Here is a 22555-nt window from a genome sequence, read left to right on the forward strand (position 1 = left end):
GAAAACCATATCATAATTGATCCTCTAAGGACACCTTAGTGCATTTGTATGGCTAAGAATAGGAATCGGGATTTGCTCAAATGGTTAAATCAAAAAAAGTGAATCATACTTCGTTCCAAAATCAGGTCTTAGAGTCATACTCCAAGATTGTGACTTGAGTGACATATCTTAAGCAAGTTTATAGCACCTCATAGGATGTAGAGTAGAAATGGTCATTGCTCTTGCATATTTGAAATTGGTAGTTGTGATGTAAGACAAAGACCAACTAAGACCAATTATATGAAGTGTCATTCTTGATAAAGAATCTGCACTAACTCTTGAATATTTTTTTGTCAATGAATGTTTCTTGATAGAGAATCTTATATGTCAAGAGGTCAGTGGGAGTCTTAAAGATCTTGTAAAAGTTTCAAGAACTAATCAAGAGTACACCTATTGTTTATCACTAGCGTGCGACTTGAGGTTTGTAACCTATCGTGTTGGAATATTCGTGTTTCTATGCCTATTCTAGTTAGTTTGACTATGCATGTAATAACTATGAGTTCTCATTTGATTACATAAGGCAAAGCACGTTGATCAATGGAAAGTACATTGATATGTGGGGGTGAGCTACTCAAATAACTTGGAAGCAATAGTAGGACCGTTGTGCTACTAAATGGCAAGAAATTAAGACTAAATAAGTTCAGACCATATGAGTTTGAATTTGTCATTAACCTTGTCTTATGATAGTGGTTGGGAATGACAAATTTATATGAATAGGAACACATACACCATAAAATCTAAGTGGCAAAAGGTTTATCTCCTCTCCTTGAAAATGATTGTGAGGAAACACTTTAATTAAGTAGATTTAAAAGAGTTAGCAGTTGTGTTAAGTGCATTCTCAAATTCGATTATGATTACGACATCCCTTTTCATAGTTTGAATTGTGAGAAATGGCAAAAAGTTTGAACATTCGGGACTTACTGTTGTAAGTTCTTAAATTGTTTAGACACACATATGAGCTTTCTACTGAAAGGTGTATGATCTTGAGAAGTCTGGACAAGGACTTATCAAATCATCACATACCAAAAATCTGAACTTTGGTATGAAAGTCAATAAGTATTGATTTATAAAAGTCCAGCTGATTTCTGGATACATGTCAAAGCTAGTGGGAGCATAAGTGTTATGCTAGTAAGAATGTAATTATTATGCTAGTGGGAGCATAATTATTACATTAAGTATTGCGAGTTAGCAATGCTAATTATAGAAAACAAAAGTTTGCAAAGCTGCACAGTTTGGAAAGTTGTTTTGCTATAATTAAGGGAGAGGAACTTATACTTCATTTCAAATCTAAAAGCTTAGATTGAGACTTTAATAGAATTTAGTCAAGGACATATATGAATCGTATGTCTTTATGGAAATATTGTAGTGAGAGACTGGTAAAGTATCATGCTTTTATGTAAGACATTATGAATCGTATCCCGTAAGCCTCGGATATAGGATCGATTGCATATGCTATAATATTCATGTGTTCTAATCTTCCAAATGCCTATGGCATTAAGAAGGAAAAAAGACTAGAACCGGATATGACTAAATTGGTTACACAATTGTCAAGGACAATCTAAGGTTCACTAACGATTGGTTGCTTAAGGACAGTTGGAAGTATAGTAATGGATGGACAATATTGACATTATTATGAATAAACAGAATTCTATTAATAATGCATTGTCATATGGAAAATATGGAAATGTTTTTATAATGGGAATTGGATATTAAGAATCTATGTGTAGGTTAGAAACCTTTATGCAAGAAGGATGTTCAAAGGAATGTACTTTGAATTTGAGACTTTGCTTCCTTGGAATTGTTTTGTTATCAATCTCCAGTGGAAAGTTTTGTAATATTGTTGGCAAAGTCTCTGTGACTTTGGTACTTCGACATTACAAAAGATACATTGCATGATAGTTTAGAATCTAACACATTCTAATAGTGGCAATAATTTGGTATCTTACACTAAGTAATAAGGATTTGGAATTGTGGAATGTGTAGAGTTGAAATTTTTTCAATTAATCTATTTCATAAAGTAAGGACCATATATAAACATAGTGTGCATGCTTGGAGCATGGGATAACTATTTTTTTAATTCAAGTATTAAGTTGATTAATTGAAACATTATATAATGAATAATGTGTGATAAATATGGTGATTAAATAAAAGGTGTTTTATTTATATTCAAAAGTTTTGAGACCATATTGAATTCGATTATTCTTGTGTTTCACTTTACATGTTTTGAATTACCAAATAATAAGATTATTCAAACTATCCATAGTCGATCATACTTTGGAAGTAAGTATTGAGGTAAGACTGTCATGAATCCATCTGTAGATTGTCTAAAGTGTTTAGACATAGCACAAGTTTGATGCAGTGTTCATGACTACTCCTATAATAAGATTTGAGTATTAGATTAAACGCACGCTCATCTGAATCACTTCATGGATTTTATCATGAGTGATTAGTGAGACGATAATGTAACACCGTAAAATTTAAAACGATTTTTCACATTTGAAAAACACATTTTAATTAAAACCATTTATTCATAAAATGTCATAACATCATATTTTAGTTTCACAAATATCTCCCAAGATCAAATACATCCAATCCCATATGTGTGTACGAATCAAGCCGGCGCCTTCCCATGGTCATCACTGGTACCTGAAACACATAACACTGAACACTGTAAGCATAAGCTTAGTGAGTTCCCCAAAATACCACTATAATCACATAATAGCCACTCGAGGCTGTAACTCTGTTGACCCTCTGGTCAATGTGTCTCAGTGGGGCCCTCTAGCCCCAACTCTCTGTGGGCCCTCTGGCCCTAACTCTAGGGACCCGAAAGTCCCAACTCTGTAACTCTGAATCATGCATATCACAAATCACAATAAATCACAACACATAATAACATGCAATCATACTGGCATATAACTCTATAATACTCTGTCTCTTAACTCTGTCACCATATTAGGTAAAGTATTGTGAGAAGACTCACCTCGGGTATCTCGGTAAATCTCTGACTCGGTAAATGCTGGCCTAGCCTCCGTCTAATCATATAAAAATAATACTCTATTTAGTATAACTCTCAAGGCTAGAATATGCTCTCTTATGACACTCTCAGAAGGGTAAAAGACCATTTTACCCCTCCCATAGCTCAAAGGCCCCACAATAGACCATACCCTAAAAGTTAACTCTCTGGGTTACGCTGCGCGTGCCAGATGTGTACGCTGGGCGTACCCGGCTGCACCACAGAATCGAGGAGTGCCTCCCAGTACGCGGCGCGTACTAGGAATTACGCTCGGCGTACTCCCTTGCATCGGCCCGCTTTCTCTTGAGGTCTTAATCAGTTAAGACCTACGTCCATATTTTAGATCTGACCCCTTCTAAGCCCCTTAATCCATAAAGTTGATGACTTTAAGCCTTTGCATGGCTGAACAAGTCACTAACTCCCAAAATGATCCAACCTTCAACTCTAGAAGGCTTAAAACACACGCATGACTCCAAAGTAACATCCAAGATGGGAACTTTATGGGTCTACATCACTAATAACACTGAAAAGGGACATATCTCGGACCATGGAGTACTTTACACTCATAAAGTCTCCACCTTTGGGGTTTTTAGCCCTAAAAAGGACACATACAACAACAACCAAAAGAAGAGGAAATTTTTGAACTTTATACCTCCAAGAGTAGCTCTTTCCTCTGTAGATCTCAGATCCAAAATGGCACCTCAAGCTTTAGCCTCCAAGATCTCCTTTCCTTCTTCTTCACCAAGCCTCTAAAGCACCAACAAGCTCAAATCAACACTCTCACACACTAAGAACGATGGGGCTCTCTTTTAGGGTTTCACTCACTGATATGGAGGCTAAGGAATGAGCCATAACACCCTTTAAATAGTGCACAAGGAGGATTAGGGTTTTTGCACCTGGGTCGGGTACGCCCGGCGTAACTCTAGGTACGCCCAGCGTACCTTGCCGACACCGCGTCCAAATTAAGCGCGTGAGTACGCGCAACATACCCCCTTGGTATGCCCAGCATACTCACTTGCTATACATCCTCCACTCAAGGACTAAACATGACAATACAATAAAGAACAAGGATGAAAGATATGCACCTGAATCTCGGGGTGTTACAATTCCCCCTCACTAGAACTAGACTTCGCCCTCGAAGTCTCTTTCCTCGAACAACTCTGGATGCTGCCCTCGCATCTCCGAGTCTGACTCCCAAGTCATCTCGTATCCCTTCCGATGTTGCCACTGAACCAAAACCAAAGGCACCTCCTTGTTCCTCAAAACCTTGATCTTTCGATCTCTGATTGCCACTGGTCTCTCAGCATAATTCAGGCTCGCATCCACCTGAATATCCTCCAATGGTACCACTGCCGACTCATCGGCTATACACTTCCGCAATTGCGACACGTGGAAAGTGTCATGGATCTGACCTAACTCTGCAGGTAGCTCCAACCGGTAGGCTACCCTGCCTACCCTTGCAATTATCCGAAAAAGACCGATATAACGGGGCCCCAACTTGCCCTTCTTCCTGAATCGGATCACTCCTTTCCAAGGAGAGACCTTCAGGAGTACAAAGTCGCTGACCTGGAACTCGAGCTCGGACCGGCGCCTGTCCGCATATCTCTTCTGACGACTCTGAGCGGTCAATAACCTCTACCTGACCTGTTGTATCTGCTCAGTCGTCTGTAGCACAATCTTTGTACTACCCATGACACGCTGCCCGACCTCACCCCAGCAAATGGGAGTCCGACACCTCCTCCCATACAACAGCTCAAAGGGTGGCATACCAATGCTCGAATGATAGCTGTTGTTGTAGGAAAACTCTGCCAAGGGTAAATACATGTCCCAACTCCCCCCGAAATCGAACACACACGCCCGGAGCATATCCTTGAGCGTCTGAATTGTCCGCTCACTCTTTCCATCAGTCTGGGGGTGATATGCGATACTAAAATGCAGCCTAGTACCCAACTCCTCATGAAACTTCTTCCAGAATCTGGAAGTGAAACGCACATCTCGGTCTGAGACAATCGAGATCGGCACTCCATGCCGAGATACCACTTCCCTCATATACATCTCTGCCAACTTCTCTGCGGAAGAGCTCTCACTGATAGCAAGGAAGTGGGCACTCTTTGTCAACCTGTCCACAATCACCCAAATTGCATCGACTCCCCTAGCAGTCCTTGGCAATTTGGTGATAAAATCCATGGTAATCTGTTCCCACTTCCATTCGGGAACCTCCAACGGCTGCAACTTACCATGCGGTCTCTAGTGCTCGACCTTAACCCTACGTCAGGTTAAGCACCTCTCAACAAACCATGCGACATCCCTCTTCATACATGGCAACCAATACTCCCTCCTCGGGTCTAAATACATCTTAGTGGCCCCAGGATGGATCGAGAACTTCGACCGATGAGCCTCCTCCATCAAAATGGTACGCGTCCCTCCCACAAACGGTACCCAGATACGCCCCTGAAAAGTCATAAGCCCCCGGCCATCGGTAACAAACTCCGATACCAACCCAACAACTCGCTCTTTCTTTTGCATCTCAGGCTGCACAGCCTCAGCCTGTGCCCCACGAATGGCATCCAACACCGGAGCTATCATGGTCAATCTCAAACATACATCTCGCAACGGGGTGCTCTCCGCCCTGCGGCTCAGTGCATCAGCTACAACATTAGCCTTGCCCGGGTGGTACAGGATCTCACAATCATAATCCTTGACCACGTCCAACCACCTCCTCTGTCGCATGTTTAGGTTGGGCTGGTCCATCAAATACTTCAGGCTCTTGTGGTCCGTGTATATTGTACACCGAACCCCGTACAGATAGTGATGCCAAATCTTGAGGGTGAACACCACTGCCCCCAACTCAAGATCGTGGATGGGATACCTCGTCTCATGAGGCTTCAGCTGCCTCGATGCGTATGCTATCACATGCCCTCTCTGCATCAGCACCGCTCCCAACCCCAAGATCGATGCATCACAATACACCACAAAGTCCTCCATCCCCTCCGGGAGGGCTAACACTGGGGCTTCACATAGCCTCTGGCGAAGCGTCTCAAAGGAGGTCTGTTGCTCTGGTCCCCATGAAAAAGTGACACCCTTCCGGGTTAACCTGGTGAGTGGCACGGCGATCTTGGAGAAATCCCTGATAAATCTCCGATAATAGCCTACCAAACCCAAGAAACTCCTGATCTCGGACGGTGACCTCGGCACCTCCCAACTCATCACTGCCTCCACCTTGGTCGGGTCGACCAATATCCCCTTCTGGTTAACGAGGTGCCCTAGGAACTAGACCTCTCGCAACCAGAAATCACACTTGGAGAATTTGGCGTAAAGCCTCTCTGATCTCAGTACTCCGAGGATCTCCCGCAAATGCTCCTCATGCTGCTCTCTGGATCTCGAATACACCAAAATATCGTCGATGAACACGATCACCGGCCGATCCAACATCGGCCTGCACACTCTGTTCATGAGGTCCATGAACACTGCCGAGGCATTGGTGAGTCCGAAAGGCATCACCACAAACTCATAATGCCCATAGCGAGTTCTGAATGCTGTCTTCTGAATGTCCTCATCTCGCACCCTCACCTGATGATACCCCGACCTCAAATCGATCTTGGAGAACCAAGATGCTCCCTGCAACTGATCGAACAAATCATCGATCCTCGGAAACGGGTAATGGTTCTTGACCGTCAGCTTGTTCAACTCCCGGTAATCAATGCACATCCGGTGTGAACCATCCTTCTTCTTGACAAAAAGGATAGGTGCACCCCACGGCGAGCTGCTTGGCCGAATAAATCCCTTTCCCAACAGCTCCTGAAGCTGTGAGGATAACTCTTGCATCTCTGGAGGTGCAAGACGATAGGGCACCTTAGCAATAGGCGCGGCCCCCGGAACCAAATCGATACTGAACTCCACTTGCCTCACGGGAGGCACACCCGACAACTCCTTTGGAAATACGTCCGGGAACTCACGCACTATCGGAACCTCCTCAACTGACCTCGGTCTCTCTGAATCAAACCGCGTATCCATCACATACGCCACAAAGCCCTTACAGCCCTGCTGTAGACACTGCCTCACTCTAGCGGCCGAACAAAACGCTGACCCAGAACGTGTACCCTCGCCGTACACCGTAAGAACTCCCCCATTAGGGTCTCGTATGGTCACCAGTTGTCGCTCGCAGTCGATAACCGCACTGAATCTACTCAACCAGTCCATGCCCACAATGACACATACATCACTCATCGCAATAGGAATCAAATCAATCGGGAACTCAACACCGAAAATCTCGAATACACACCCTCGGATCACCTCTGTGGCATAAATCACCCTCTCGTTAGCTATGGAAACTCTCAGAGGCCGACTCAACGCCTCACGACTAACACTGATATGCTGACTAAAAGCCAAAGATACAAAAGACCGACTCGCACCTGAGTCAAATAACACCAAGGCAGGTACAGAATTCACAAGAAAAGTACCTACGCATAACATAATATAAGCACAATATCTCAACATCAAAATAAATACATGAAAGAATACATACCAGCCACGACATCGGGCGCTGCGCGGACCTCCTCCGCGGTCAACTAAAAGGCTCTCCCTCGTGCCCTCGGCGCTTCGGCCTTCACTGGCCGACTCTCGGTAGCTCTGATGGTGGCAGGGGCAGATCCCTGAGGTGCTCCCTGTCCTGATCCCCGCACCTGCAGACACTCTGCCTTCCGGTGTCCGGTCTGGTTGCAGTGAAAACATACTGCAAACCCCTTGGGGCAGTCCTTGGCCATATGCCCCTCTTTGCCACATTTGTAGCAAGACCCTGCTCTGCACACTCCGTCGTGGCTCTTGCCGCACTTGCCACAAGTGCGGCCCCTCTGGTTCCCTGATCTCGAATCGGCGGGCTTCGCCCACTTGGCTACCGGCTGGGACTGCGCCGGTCGCCGACCCCTCCCCTGAGACTCAGCCTCCTCCCTAGCCTGAGTCTCCAGCTCTATCTCCCTCTTCCGGGCATTTTCCTAAAGCTCGGCAAATATCCGGTACGTCGAGTTCGCCACGAACTCACGTATGTACCTCCTCAGAATGCTCAAATATCGACTCATACGTGCCTGCTCGGAGGACACGTGCTCTGGGCAGAACATCGCCCGCTCATGAAACATCCTCGTGATCACAGTAACAGACTCAGTACCCTGCTTGAGGGTCAGAAACTCCTGGGCCAAACGCTCCCTCTCCACCTGGGGAACATACTCATCTCGGAACATAGCAGTGAACCTCTCCCAGGTCACTGCTGCAAGCTCAGCAGGCGTATAGTGCGTCGTCACAAATTTCCACCAGTCCTTCGCCCCCAAGCGAAGCTGGTTCAACGCAAACCGGACTCTTAAATGCTCAGGAGATGAGCAAGTGAAGAAATACCCCTCTATGTCTGAAATCCATCTCATCACCGCAATCGGGTCCTGGGCCCCGTCAAACTCCGGTGGTTTCGTGTTGCTGAACTCTCGGAACAGCAACGCATCACCACCCTGCGGCCTCGTCGCAGATATAGCTGCAGTGGCTGCAGAAACAACAGCCTCAGAAAGAGCAGCGTACTTCTCATCAAATGTCTTTATCAACGTGGTCTTGATAGACCCGAACATTTCTGGTATCTCTGCCCTGATGGCCGCAGCCACCTCCTCCTGGATGATCCTACGGATATCCTCATCCCTCGTGTCACTGGTCCCTGATGTCTGGCGAGTCCTAACCATGATCTCTCTCTGAAATACAACATAAGAATAATATCAGGGACTCGCTCGAGTATACTCACACTCGAGTACTCCATCCTACTTGTTCCTGGGTACTCCAAAGATTCTTACTTGGACTGTGCACTGACCCGGTGTCTTCAGTAGTACGGGCCCAATACTACCGTCCCCACCGCATCAGCATCCACCCCAAGTCCTCCTCTTAGAGTCCCAATTCCCAAGCACTCTACTCTCTCTAATCATATGATACTCTCAAACAGATCTCTCACAGTCTCCTCGCTGCTACCTAACAACTCTGAAATATTCATAGCAGCAAGACTCCTAGACTCAAGCATCACATATCAGGCCACTCTAGTCCTAATAAGCACACCTAGTCTACTCTAGCATGCATATCATAGCTCATCATATAACATATCACATCATATCTCGTAACACTTATAATAATGGTATTTTGGGAAATCACCGTTCGGGCGCTGGCTGTTCGTACACACGACTCTACTCTGTTTGTCTCGCAAGTTCTTCTTTTGAAAACTTGTTTTATAAAATTTTTCTCAAATCCTCGGTTTGAGTTCAGATACGCCCGAAAGTGCACCTGAATCCCTCAAACCTAGGCTCTGATACCAACTTGTAACACCGTAAAATTTAAAACAATTTTTCACATTTGAAAAACAATTTTTAATTAAAACCATTCATTCATAAAATGTCATAACATCATATTTTAGTTTCACAAATATCTCCCAAGATCAAATACATCCAATCCCATATGTGTGTACGAATCAAGCCGGCGCCTTCCCGTGGTCATCACTGGTACCTGAAACACATAACACTGAACACTGTAAGCATAAGCTTAGTGAGTTCCCCAAAATACCACTATAATCACATAATAGCCACTCGAGGCTGTAACTCTGTTGACCCTCTGGTCAATGTGTCTCAGTGGGGCCCTCCATCCCTAACTCTTTGTGGGCCCTCTGGCCCTAACTCTAGGGACCCGAAAGTCCCAACTCTGTAACTCTGAATCATGCATATCACAAATCACAATAAATCACAACACATAATAACATGCAATCATACTGGCATATAACTCTATAATATTCTGTCTCTTAACTCTGTCACCACACTAGGTAAAGTATTGTGAGAAGACTCACCTCGGGTATCTCGGTAAATCTCTGACTCGGTAAATGCTGGCCTAGCCTCCGTCTAATCATATAAAAATAATACTCTATTTAGTATAACTCTCAAGGCTAGACTATGCTCTCTTATGACACTCTCAGAAGGGTAAAAGACCATTTTACCCCTCCCATAGCTCAAAGGCCCCACAATAGACCATACCCTAAAAGTCAACTCTCCGGGTTACGCTGGGCGTACCCGGCTGCACCACAGAATCGGGGAGTGCCTCCCAGTACGCGGAGCGTACTAGGAATTATGCTCAGCGTACTCCCTTGCATCGGCCCTCTTGCTCTTGAGGTCTTAATCAGTTAAGACCTATGTCCATATTTTAGATCTGACCCCTTCTAAGCCCCTTAATCCATAAAGTTGATGACTTTAAGCCTTTGCATGGTTGAACAAGTCACTAACTCCCAAAATGATCCAACCTTCAACTCTAGAAGGCTTAAAACACATGCATGACTCCAAAGTAACATCCAAGATGGGAACTTTATGGCTCTACATCACTAATAACACTGAAAAGGGACAGATCTCGGACCATGGAGTACTTTACACTCATAAAGTCTCCACCTTTGGGGTTTTTAGCCCTTAAAAGGACACATACAACAACAACCAAAAGAAGAGGAAAGTTTTGAACTTTATACCTCCAAGAGTAGTTCTTTCCTCTGTAGATCTCAGATCCAAAATGGCACCTCAAGCTTTAGCCTCCAAGATCTCCTTTCCTTCTTCTTCACCAAGCCTCTAAAGCACCAACAAGCTCAAATCAACACTCTCACACACTAAGAATGATGGGGCTCTCTTTTAGGGTTTCACTCACTGATATGGAGGCTAAGGAATGAGCCATAACACCCTTTAAATAGTGCACAAGGAGGATTAGGGTTTTTGCACCTGGGACGGGTACGCCCGGCGTAACTCTAGGTACGCCCAGCGTACCTTGCCGACTTCGCGTCCAAATTAAGCGTGTGAGTACGCGCAGCGTACCCCCTTGGTACGCCCAGCGTACTCACTTGCTATACATCCTCCACTCAAGGACTAAACATGACAATACAATAAAGAACAAGGATGAAAGATATGCACCTGAATCTCGGGGTGTTACAGACAATATCTTATATTCTTGAAACAGAGACATATAGTTGCAGTTTACAAGTCGATTTCACATTGATGATGTGTAAACGCACCAATAACTTGGTGTTATAAAACGCATTATTGTGTGTGATTTGATGAGTAAATAGAGCAAGCATATGAGTTGAGGTTTATCCGTTCCTTTTACCCTAAGAGGGATAAAAGCGATATATGTGGGCCCCTTGATGTTTTAGTGATGACAACCCTAAGCGCTTGGCTAAGCCTGGACTGATCTGATTTGTTCAAGTAGTCAGTCGTCATAAATTGGACATCAGGAAACAACACATGAACAGAGAGAATGATTATAATCCATGTCTCAGTTCATATGATATCTTGTAGAATGGAGGAATATATGATCCCTTATCTAATGGTCGCGTCAGAGTTCGACAGAAGCTTTTTGAGAGCTACGGTTGTTGGTCGGTTCTTCAAGTCGTACTTGCAGCTATAGTTATTAGACTTATCCAAGTACGATACTGTTAGATTAGGTGTCTAAGCCCATAACTATAATTGGTATGTACTTGACCCGAGAGTAGCATGGTCCATTTCGGGTTGCCTTCATCAGGACAATTTGATAGGATGGATATTTGAGAAAGAGGTTATTTGTGATTTATTAATATATTATAAGAATAATCTATTAACTGAGAAATCATATTATTTAATTAGTATTGGTCAAGAATTAATATAATATTAATTTAGTGATCAAAAGAGACTAATTAAATTTGCAGGGGCTGATTAGGTAAATCAGTAATATTTATAGTTTGGGCTAATGATCCATGTTGATTAGTGATGGGCTAATTCTTTGTGATAGTCCATGAAGATTTAGTCCAAAGGGCCTATCATATGGATCATTGGATTACCAAAGGTTTTAGGGTTTTATGTATGAAATACTAAGGATTCCAAACTATAAATTCAACCCCTAAGCTTGCAAAATCGGCCACTAGTACTCCAAGGTTAATGCCTAGCCGATTTTGAGCTCCTAAACCTCTCTCTCATTATCCTCCACTTGTTCATGGTGTTTATGACTTGTTTGAGGCATCACACTTGAGGTGCTAAGCTCTTGAAAGGTCAAGTTCTATAAGCTACTACAAAGAGCTAATCATCTAACTACTTTTTATGATTCATATATCAAATTTGTATGCTAGTTATAGGCTTCATACTTTGGAAAATGAATATTGCATGTATAATTAGAGAAAAATTAGATCCAAAGCATTAGGGTTGTATGTGCACCATAGGAGTGTTATAGTACATAAAACCCAACATACATATAGTAGGACCTTTCCACGAAGCCATGGGAAATGTAAAGTTCTTTTTGGTAGCGGTAGATTACTTCACAAAATGAGTTGAAGCGGAACCTTTGATGACAATTATCAGAAAAAAAAAATATGTTAAAATAACTTTGGAAGTAAATCAATTGTCGCTACGGCCAACCAAACATCCTAATATCGGACAATGGTATGCAAAATTCTAGGGATCAAAGTTGCAAAATCCAAAAATTAGCTTGTCTCCTTCCCTTGAAACAGCAACGCACGCGACAAGGACCTACTTCCCATTTTCAAGCCAACAAAACTCGATTTTATTAAAGGATTTAGGGTTTTAGGGACGTTTAAAAGTAATGGAGGCTGGTTAAGGTAAGGTCCAGATGACTTAAGAACGTTTAAATAGGGTCCTTGACCTAAAATTAGGATTTTGGTCTTCAGCCATGTACGTCGCGCGTACCCCTCGGTACGCCCCTCATACGTGGTACACGCCCGCGATCAACCCTCCCTAGTACGCTAAGTGCACCCATATGTACGCCCAGCTTACGTAGGGACCCTTTATGCAACAAAATAAAATTATAGTGGGAAAAAGAGTACATATCTGAACTTCGACCGTTATCTATATATATATATATATATATATATATATATACACACACACACACACACACATTGTTACACATACATGGTTACATATAGGTTGTTACTTTCACATTTTTACATATCCATTGATTACCTTTCTAAGATCATGGTTCCTAGAACCACCAAAATGTATGGTTAGAAGTGGAAAAATTAGGTGTGCTATATTACACAAAATAATGTTTCAAAAAATCGCAAAGATACCATCTACTTGCGTGAACCGAATTTTCCCTTTACTTCTAACCCAAAAATATTACAGAGGTGCAACAATCCTGGGTGAAACTACCACAAACCAAAGTAAATACTCAGTAGCATGACCAACTAGGAGATCTGCTACTGCAATGACTTTGATCTGAACTTTGAGGCGTACACCGTCGCCTCAGCTGCAAACAACCTTTGCTCTAACACCCAGTTCTTGTTTTCCATCCTATAGATTAATGTTTCGTGAGTCGGTACCTAAGACTCGACCGCATCCAACTGATCATGGGTATGATGTAAACTTTGCTCGTCAATTGTCCTATCCTCCTTCAGACTCTGAATCTTGCTAACAAGACCTCCTGTAATACTCTGGATCAATCCTAGCTCCTCTCTGATCGTGAAGAGTCAATAACCATGATGTGATATGTGTGGGACTAGAACTTATACGGCCTCCTCAATCGGTACGTATGGATCTGGTTGTGGTACACAAGAAGACTCTCCAATTTCATACGTGGATCAAATGGTGTCCTCATCTTTCCACTCTCTAACATGTCTCATCCAGGGGCGGATGATATGTGATCTCTTGGGTGCTAATGGTGATGATAGTTGTGATGCGGCCCTTTTCCGGCTAGGAATCATAACGCTCCTGCAAGGATTATGTGTCATTAGTGATCCTTTGGATGCGATTCGGAACGTCCGAAAGGATGAGATAGGTAAACATGCTCTCTTCGTTGAAGCTACCTTAGGGATCTTAGTCTACCTTGGAGTCTCTAATGCTAGTGTTAGCTCTAGTGTAGGTTCCGACTCATCGTCCTCACTAGGCTCAGTATCAACATGTTTGTCCTCGTTAGCTGAGTAGTCAGTCTATGTGTCTAAATAGTCAACCTCCTACTAATCTGGTTCGTCACTGATGGGATCCCCCTCTAATGTCTTGGATGGGTTTGTATTTGGATCATCAGTTGTCTCCTCCTAATCTTCATTCTCGAAGGGATCCTCCTCTGATGTCAGGAGTGATGGTGGTGTTGGAATTTCCAGGGACTAAGTGTCCTCAGGCGGCGAGGAATGGGGTACTACTTGCTCTATCGATAAATAGAACTTTCATCCATAAGCACATATCCACCATAATGGCTCAGTCATCCTATATAATACATCAATAGGATAGATGTAAACGAGTAAGAATGTACTAAAAATCAATACAAGTATTTATTGAGTATAAGTACTTATAAGATATTACCAGTAATCAAGTGGGTCCTTATGTAGTGGATATCAGATGTGTGACTCAAGACCCTGACTCTTAGTCCTAAAGAATCCTCAAGAATTTAGATTGACAACTACTATATCCAGGTTAAGCCATGCTCGGACCATAATAAAACATAGGTGCACAACTAGGTCTAGTTTTGGTACATCCGTTTTATTATACTAATAATTTTAGATATCATATTTGACCTAAAATCTTGAGTTTGTGTGCTTGTGGATTTTGTTGTGTGTCTGTATGTGTGTGTGTGTGTCTATATATATATATATATATATATATATATATATATATATATGTGTGTGTGTGTGTGTGTGTGTGTGTATATATATATATAAGTATTCTCATCGCGGGTATTAGTTTATATAACTCTATATCTGAATTGTTATTAATTATTGTTTTGGTACTTCAAGACTATCAAGTAAGGGCCAACCAGGTAGGAAAAGTCGGAGGGCATGACCATTTTGGCATATAGTCGTTCTGAAATCTAGCAACCCAAGCGACAACTTCGTTCTAGGCACCTTCCCCGTAAGTAGGCTACCAATAGCGTAATTAATAATAATATTTTTGTTACAGTCGTAAATTCCTAAGAAAATATTAGTTCGCTATGACCAATAGTTATGATACCAGTCCCCGGCCAACGGCAGAAACGCCAGGTTGTATGATGTCTCTTCGTGGATCACATATATAAATTATAATGAACAATACATGCAATTATAATATTAACATTACTTTTCATCAATAGTTATAGATTGCATCATTGTTTGTAGCTTAAAACAAGAAGTTCAAATACAAATAACTATCATAACAATGATCGAACAAATATTAACGAATCTCTAAGTACTGCTACATCTGACTTCCTAAAAATACATGTGGTTTGAAAACGTCAAAATGATATTTTGTGAGTTCACATATTTGAATGTTATATCTTGAAAATATTATTTTAGATATAACTAATTTAGTTATAAAAGTATTTTAAAGTTTCAATGTTAAAGTACATTTTCTTTATGATATTATTTTACTATTCATAAGTACTCTAATTTTTGTGCGTTTGTTATTACTCTTAGTATAATATCATTGTTGCTATTAGGTGTCTTCTAATAGTGGTTCTAACTATTATGCTTATTACTTTCTTTAAGGCTTCAGGACAAAGTTACAATGAGTTCCCATAATCGGGGTCCTGACGAAAAACCTCCCCACGACGCTTCATTAGACATCATAAATGTTTAGACAGTTATCCCTGTTGTGATTTGACCCCATGGTTGTAACTAACAACCGCATATGGTGATGTCAACCTCGTATAGATTTATACATAACTATTTTGTTCACTTAAGATTAACAATTACAGAATGGGGTTTAGGTAAAACTACTTAGCTAATTGATGAATTGTTGTCTCATTTAACATTTGTTTTGTTTAGCCTTTAAAGTACATAAAGATTTCATCATTTTGTTGTTGTTGTTGTTGTTGTTGTGTGTGTGTGTGTGTGTGTATATATATATATATATATATATATATATATATGGTCAGGAACTTTAGCTAACCCATAATTTTCCGCGAAACACTCTTAAAATGCGAACTTTTTGTGTAATATTTTATTTTTTTAAAAAAGTGACATGAAGCACCAAATCGGTCATATAGAAGCATATTCACAAAAAATAAATCTAGAAAAAAATATGCATATACGACACATGCATATGGGTACAAACGTCAAAAATTTACAAAGTTCGTAAAAAATGCACTTATGCACCTATCGTATATGCATATTTTATTCGAGATTTATTTTCGAATATGTTTCAATAGGAACGATTTGGTTTTCTATGTCACTTTTTTTTAAAAAAAATATCACATAAAAAGTTCGCATTTTAGAAGTGGTTCGCAAAAAAAATATCGGTTCGCAAAAGATCTGGACTATATATATATATATATATATATATATATATATATATATATATATATATATATATATATATATATATATATATATATTTTAAAGTTATTCATAAATTCTGGGGAGTGTAACAACGTTAAAATATGGGTACAAATTAACTTACGATATAAAATATTAATATATATATATATATATATATATATATATATATATATATATATATATATCAATCAGTGATAACAATAAAATCAGTACTTTAATTAACATGAATTCACCCTCGAAAAACTTTTAAAAAAACGTAAAAAGTATGGTCGTGAACACACCCTCGTAGTATATTTTCGAGCTCTCGGGAGGTTGCTTCGTAAGTGTAACGACCCGTGTCCGGTATGGTAATTCCTTGGTATTTATTTTGTAGTTTTGCAAGAAGGACTCGGCGAGTTCATAGCCTGACTCGCCGAGTAGGGTCGCGACTTCGAGCACGGGTGAGCCGGGGACTCGGCGAGTCCATATCCCTGACTCGGCGAGTCCATCCGACTAGGTGAAACCCTAAATCCCCGGGTTGCCCACTATTTAAGTCACCTTATAGCCCCATTCTCGCCTCCCTCACCCTGAGAACTCTGTGAGAAAGAACCCTAATCCTCCATTGTGTGAGCTAAGTGTTTTGTGCCATTTTGTGAAGATTTGAAGAAGGAGAAGAAGCAAGGAGCAAGGAGAAGAGGTGTAGTGCAAAGATCCAAGGGCAAATCTGAGTTATTTGAGGTATTTTCGGATTTTCCCTCTTGTTATATGCTTTGAACCTCCATTAGAGCCCTCCTAGGATCTAGTTGATGCTTGTTCCAAGCCTTATGTTTGCATGGATGCTTTAATAAGTCGAGATATCTATAGATCTGAATGATTGGGTGTTGTAGAGCCCAGATCTACTGCCTTTTTGGAGTTACTTTGCATAATAACCATAGATCTACCCATTTTGTGCATCTTTTAGCCTTATTTCCCTTATTCATGAGGTTGTACACGTAAAGTTGGAAACTTTACGTGGTAAATCAGCTTATTGGACTCAGATCTATCAATTGTATGGGTTGGATTCAAACAAAATCGAGTAAAAATCAGTTGCATGGCGGCAACTCGGCGAGTCGGGAAGAACGACTCGGCGAGTTGGGTCGCGAGTCCCCGATTCCTTCGTTCTTATCAGTATCGAGTGGATCCAGTGAGTTAGAGAGTGGACTCAGCGAGTTGAGAGTAGACTCAGTGTTGGAGTGACTCGGCGAGTTGTTCATACAACTCGGCGAGTCCAAGGCAATCTTCTTAAAGCTCAAGAACAACTCGTCGAGTTGTTCATAGGACTCGGCGAGTCGGATGAAGATTGTCTGAGTTCTTGGATCAGGAGAGTACTCGTCGAGTCGATGCCATGCTCGACGAGTAGCAGCGAGTTGAGTCGAGGAGTGTGAGTAGGGACTCGGCGAGTTGGCGGCCCAACTCGGCGAGTCAAGTCAACTATGGGTTGACTTTGACCGAGAGTTGACTTTGACCTGGGGTAAAAGAGTCATTTTACCCAGTGCAGTGTTTAGTATTTGATTGAGTATGTTTATGGACTTGTAGCCGGGGAGATACCGGAGCAGCAGCAGTTAGCCCTCAGAGCTATTCACTCCGCAGCCAATTCACGAGGTGAGTTCCCTTTCAGTAGGAACGGGTCTAAGGCCACAATGCCGGCCCGTTTAGCTAGCAGTAGTATCCGGATTTTTATCCGATGCAGTAATTAGCATGTTTGATGCCTTCGTGGCTCCGACAGGATCATGTGTGTTCATGTTAAGTGATACGTTATGTTATGATCAGTCAGCTTCGGACTCCGGTTCGATGTCAGCTTCGGACTCAGGTTCGATGTAGGGGACAAGGTCCCGGTCAGCTTCGGACTCCGGTTCGATGTCAGCTTCGGACTCAGGTTCGATGTAGGGGACAAGGTCCCAGTCAGCTTCAGACTCGGTCTGATGGGAGCTTCGGATTGCGGTCCGATGTAGGGGACAAGGTCCCGGTCAGTCAGCTTCGGACTTCGGTCCGATGGAAGGGGGGGCAAGGCCCCAGTATGTGCTTGATATATATATATATATATATATATATATATATATATATATATATATATATATATATATATATTGTATGGTATGTGGTAACTTGGGGGAGCTCACTAAGCTTTGTGCTTACAGTTTCAGTTTTGGTTTCAGGTACTTCCGCTAGCAGAGGGAGGAGCTCGGGTTGATGGCATTGCACACACCACAGCTTCAGCTTTCATCCTGGGAGTTGATTTAGTTCCTGATTTTTATATGTCATGGATATGATACAGTTTTCCGTACCGTGGGTTATTATTATTTTGAGATGTATTATGTATGGTTTCATGATATGACACTCAAATTATGGTTTTTGGTTATGTTGAAAAACGAAATTTTTGGGTCGTATTTTTGGGATGTTACAAGTTGGTATCAGAGCCCTGGTTTGAGGGATTCGAATACACTTCCGGGTGTATCCGAACTCAAACTAAGGGGAAATAAAAAGATTTTAAAAAGAAAATGTTTTCTAAAAGAATTTTGAAAGCACTTAGAAAGAAAGAAATTTTTTTAAACAAAATAAGGGTGTGGTGCATGCGATCAGCCGAGCTCAAGTAAGTACTCCCAAATTACCCATACAAGTTATTTGTTCAGTTTCAGTTCAATAGAACAACATGCTAGTATAGGACTAAGGATCTAGGAGGATGCCTTATGTGCCTGCTTTATGTGTTACATCTTTATGAGTATTGCATGCTAGTAATGAGTAGACAGCAGTAGGATAGCCTGTTTAGGTTATGCCTGATAGTATGAGCTTAGCATTGTATGCTAGATCAATTTCTCGTTTTGAGAATAGTTTTGCCTGAGTATGTTTCCTTATTCCGAATGCTGCTTGCTTCGTGCTTTATGGGAGTTTTGAGTGATGGAAGTTAGCCATTAGGTGAACACGTTACACCACATGTGATCAGGGTTGAATAATCCCAGAGTGCTGGAACTGGCCCTATTGCGCAGCTCTTGTTTGAGTCCAACCGTTATAGGGACGGGTCTTTTACTTGAAGGATTATCTGATCTTCGTCACATGTGATGGTGTTCAGGTGATGGTTAATTAGCATTATAAGGAGACCTGCGGCAGCTGAGGACTAGTTGAGTGAGTTTGAGGTTTCCCTGGGGCAAGCCTAGGATGAGAGTAGCAGAGATCAGTAGTAGTAGAAGTGACTTGGTGGAGTCAGGGCAGTTCTTGAAGAAAGTACGGATAGATGTGGAAGGTAGTATGGGCCCGTACTACTGGAAGCAGAGGATCCGTACTCGAATCAATAAAGGCTGAGACAAGACCAGGAAGCTAGTTGTGGTATCAATGATCCCTCAAGATATTTCTGTTTTCTGATGTAGTTGTGATGTGTTTCAGAATGGTGGTTCTGCGTTCGAGACCAGCAGCCGGCAGCGGAGGTGCCGGGGAGGGATCAGGTTCAGGTTCGGGGGGTGAGCGCATGGATGAGCAGACCCGAGAGTTTCTTTCTTCGGAGATTACGCGCATCATTATAGAGCAGACTCCTGTGATCTTCGGTTCGATCAAGGAGGGGATTCTAGAGCTGATGGATGAGAGATTGGGCACCTTCCGTGCCGAGGTGGCGGCCATGATGGGGTCGCGCACCCTTACTTTCAGGGAGTTCAGGGTATGTGGAGCTCCGGACTATCATGGGGCGCGAGACCCCATAGCGAGCAGCAGATGGTTGGCGGATGTGGCCAACGCTTTCTGCACTAGCAGATGTCCTGAGGGGGACAAGGTCAGATTGGCGTCCTGTCTTCTGAAGGACAGGGCACGAGATTGGTGGGAGGAGGTCGGGCATGCCATTGGGGATGATGCAGCATTGGACGCCATGACCTGGGCTGATTTCTCTACCAGGTTCAGGGCGGAGTTTGCACCGGTCATTGAGGTGCAACAGCTAGCTAGGGAGTTTCAGGACCTCACCCAGACTACAGAGACAGTGGCGGAGATCACCGCCAAGTTCAGGGAGAGGGCTCTTCTCGTTCCTCAGTATGTAGCTGATGAGGAAATGAAGAAGGCCCGTTATCATGAGATGTTGCGGAGCGATATCCGCCAGTTTGTGAGCCGGTCCAGCTGTAAAACGCTGGAAGATATGATTGCTAGAGCTCGGGAGAGGGAGATTGATCTTGAGATGGAGAAGAAGAGGAAACCGGAGGCGGTTTCGGGTTCAGGCGGTTCGGGCAAAAAGCCTAGGGTTTCAGATCACAGGTCCAGGGGACAGCCGAGCCACGGTCGATGTGGTAGGTGTGGGAAGACGCACGAAGGAGCGTGCAAGGCAGGGAGTTCCGGCTGCTTCAAGTGCGGTCGGATTGGACATGTGAGTAGGGATTGTACGGCTCTTGTTACTGCCGTTGCAGCATCAGATCTGATTTGCTTCCAGTGTAATCAGAGGGGACATAAAAGGTCCCAGTGTCCGGGTTTAGCTGCAGCAGGGAAGGTGGCTGCACCTGCCCCTGCTACTTTGAGGATTACCGATGGCCGGCAGGGCCGAGCTGATGCGCCAGTGGCGAAGAGTAGGGCGTTTCAGATGACAGCAGAGGAGGCGCGAGCGACTCTTGATGTGGTGACGGGTATGTATCTTCCCTTTATCTCTTTATTATTATTGATTGAATGTTGCTTATGATTGTATGTTTTATTTAGGGTCGTTCTCGGTGAACGGCATCTCTGCTATGGTATTATTCGATTCGGGGGCTACCCGATCATTCGTATCACTTGCGCTCAGCAAGAGATTCAGTAGAGCTCCAGGGGAGCTGGATTGTCCATTAGAGGTTGAGATAGTGGATGATAGGACCGTGAGGGTCGGCAGAGTGCATAGAGGGTGTTCTCTTCAGTTATTTGATGAGCAGTTTTCAGTGGATCTGGTACCTATTCCCCTGCGAGGGAATAAGGTTATTGTGGGTATGGATTGGCTAATCCCCAATGGGGCGGTGATTGATTGTGAGCTTCAGCTAGTGAGGGTTCGCACTCCCAGTGGGGGAGAGTTGGTGATTCAGGGCGAGAGGCCACAGCGAAGACCAACCTTTTGTTCTGCCGCAAGGGCGAGGCGCTATGTTCAGCAGGGTTGCGCCGGTTTTGTAGCTTACGTTTTGGATGCCCGGGAGAAGGGCAAGTCGACAGTTGATGATGTTCCTATTGTTCGAGACTACCCGGACGTGTTTCCTGAGGATTTGCCGGGGATACCTCCTGAGAGACAGGTTGAGTTCAGGATCGACCTCATCCCTGGTGCGGCTCCGATAGCCAAGGCACCGTATCGATTAGCTCCCCCTGAGATGCAGGAGTTGTCTACACAGCTGCAGGAGCTGGTAGACAAGGGTTTCATTCGGCCGAGCAGTTCGCCTTGGGGAGCGCCGATCCTATTTGTGAGGAAGAAGGATGGGTCACATCGTATGTGTATAGATTACCGGGAGTTGAATAAGGTAACGGTGAAGAACCGTTACCTACTCCCGAGGATAGATGATTTGTTTGATCAGCTTCAGGGAGCGTCTTGGTTCTCCAAGATCGATCTACGCTCCGGATATCATCAGATGTGGGTTAGAGATGAGGATGTACCGAAGACTGCTTTCAGGACCAGGTATGGTCATTACGAGTTTGTGGTGATGCCGTTTGGGCTCACCAATGCTCCAGCCGTGTTCATGGATCTCATGAACCGCGTGTGTAGGCCGATGCTGGATCGGTCAGTGATAGTGTTCATAGATGACATCTTGGTATATTCCAAGACGCAGGAGCAGCACGAGGAGCACCTGCGGGAGGTGCTGGAGGTTTTGAGGAGGGAGAGACTTTTCGCAAAGTTCTCCAAATGTGAGTTCTGGTTGCGCGAGGTGCAGTTCCTTGGTCACCTCGTCAACCGGAAGGGTATTCTGGTAGATCCGGCCAAGATAGAGGCCGTGATGCAGTGGGGGGTCCCGAAGTCTCCATCTGAGATTCGGAGCTTCCTAGGGTTGGCAGGGTATTATCGGAGATTTATTCAGGATTTCTCCAAGATAGCAGTGCCGCTCACCCGGCTGACCAAGAAGTCAGTGGTATTTCGTTGGGGTCCGGAGCAGCAGACAGCATTCGAGACCCTCAGGCAGAGATTGTGCGAGGCTCCGATCCTTACTTTGCCAGAGGGAGTAGAGGACTTTGTAGTCTATTGTGATGCCTCGATCACAGGTATGGGAGCAGTGCTGATGCAGCGAGGCCATGTGATAGCTTATGCC

The sequence above is a fragment of the Lactuca serriola genome, chromosome 5, assembly GCF_051521515.1.
Source record: "Lactuca serriola cultivar US96UC23 chromosome 5, Lser_US96UC23_V15, whole genome shotgun sequence".
Classification (NCBI taxonomy): Eukaryota; Viridiplantae; Streptophyta; class Magnoliopsida; order Asterales; family Asteraceae; genus Lactuca; species Lactuca serriola.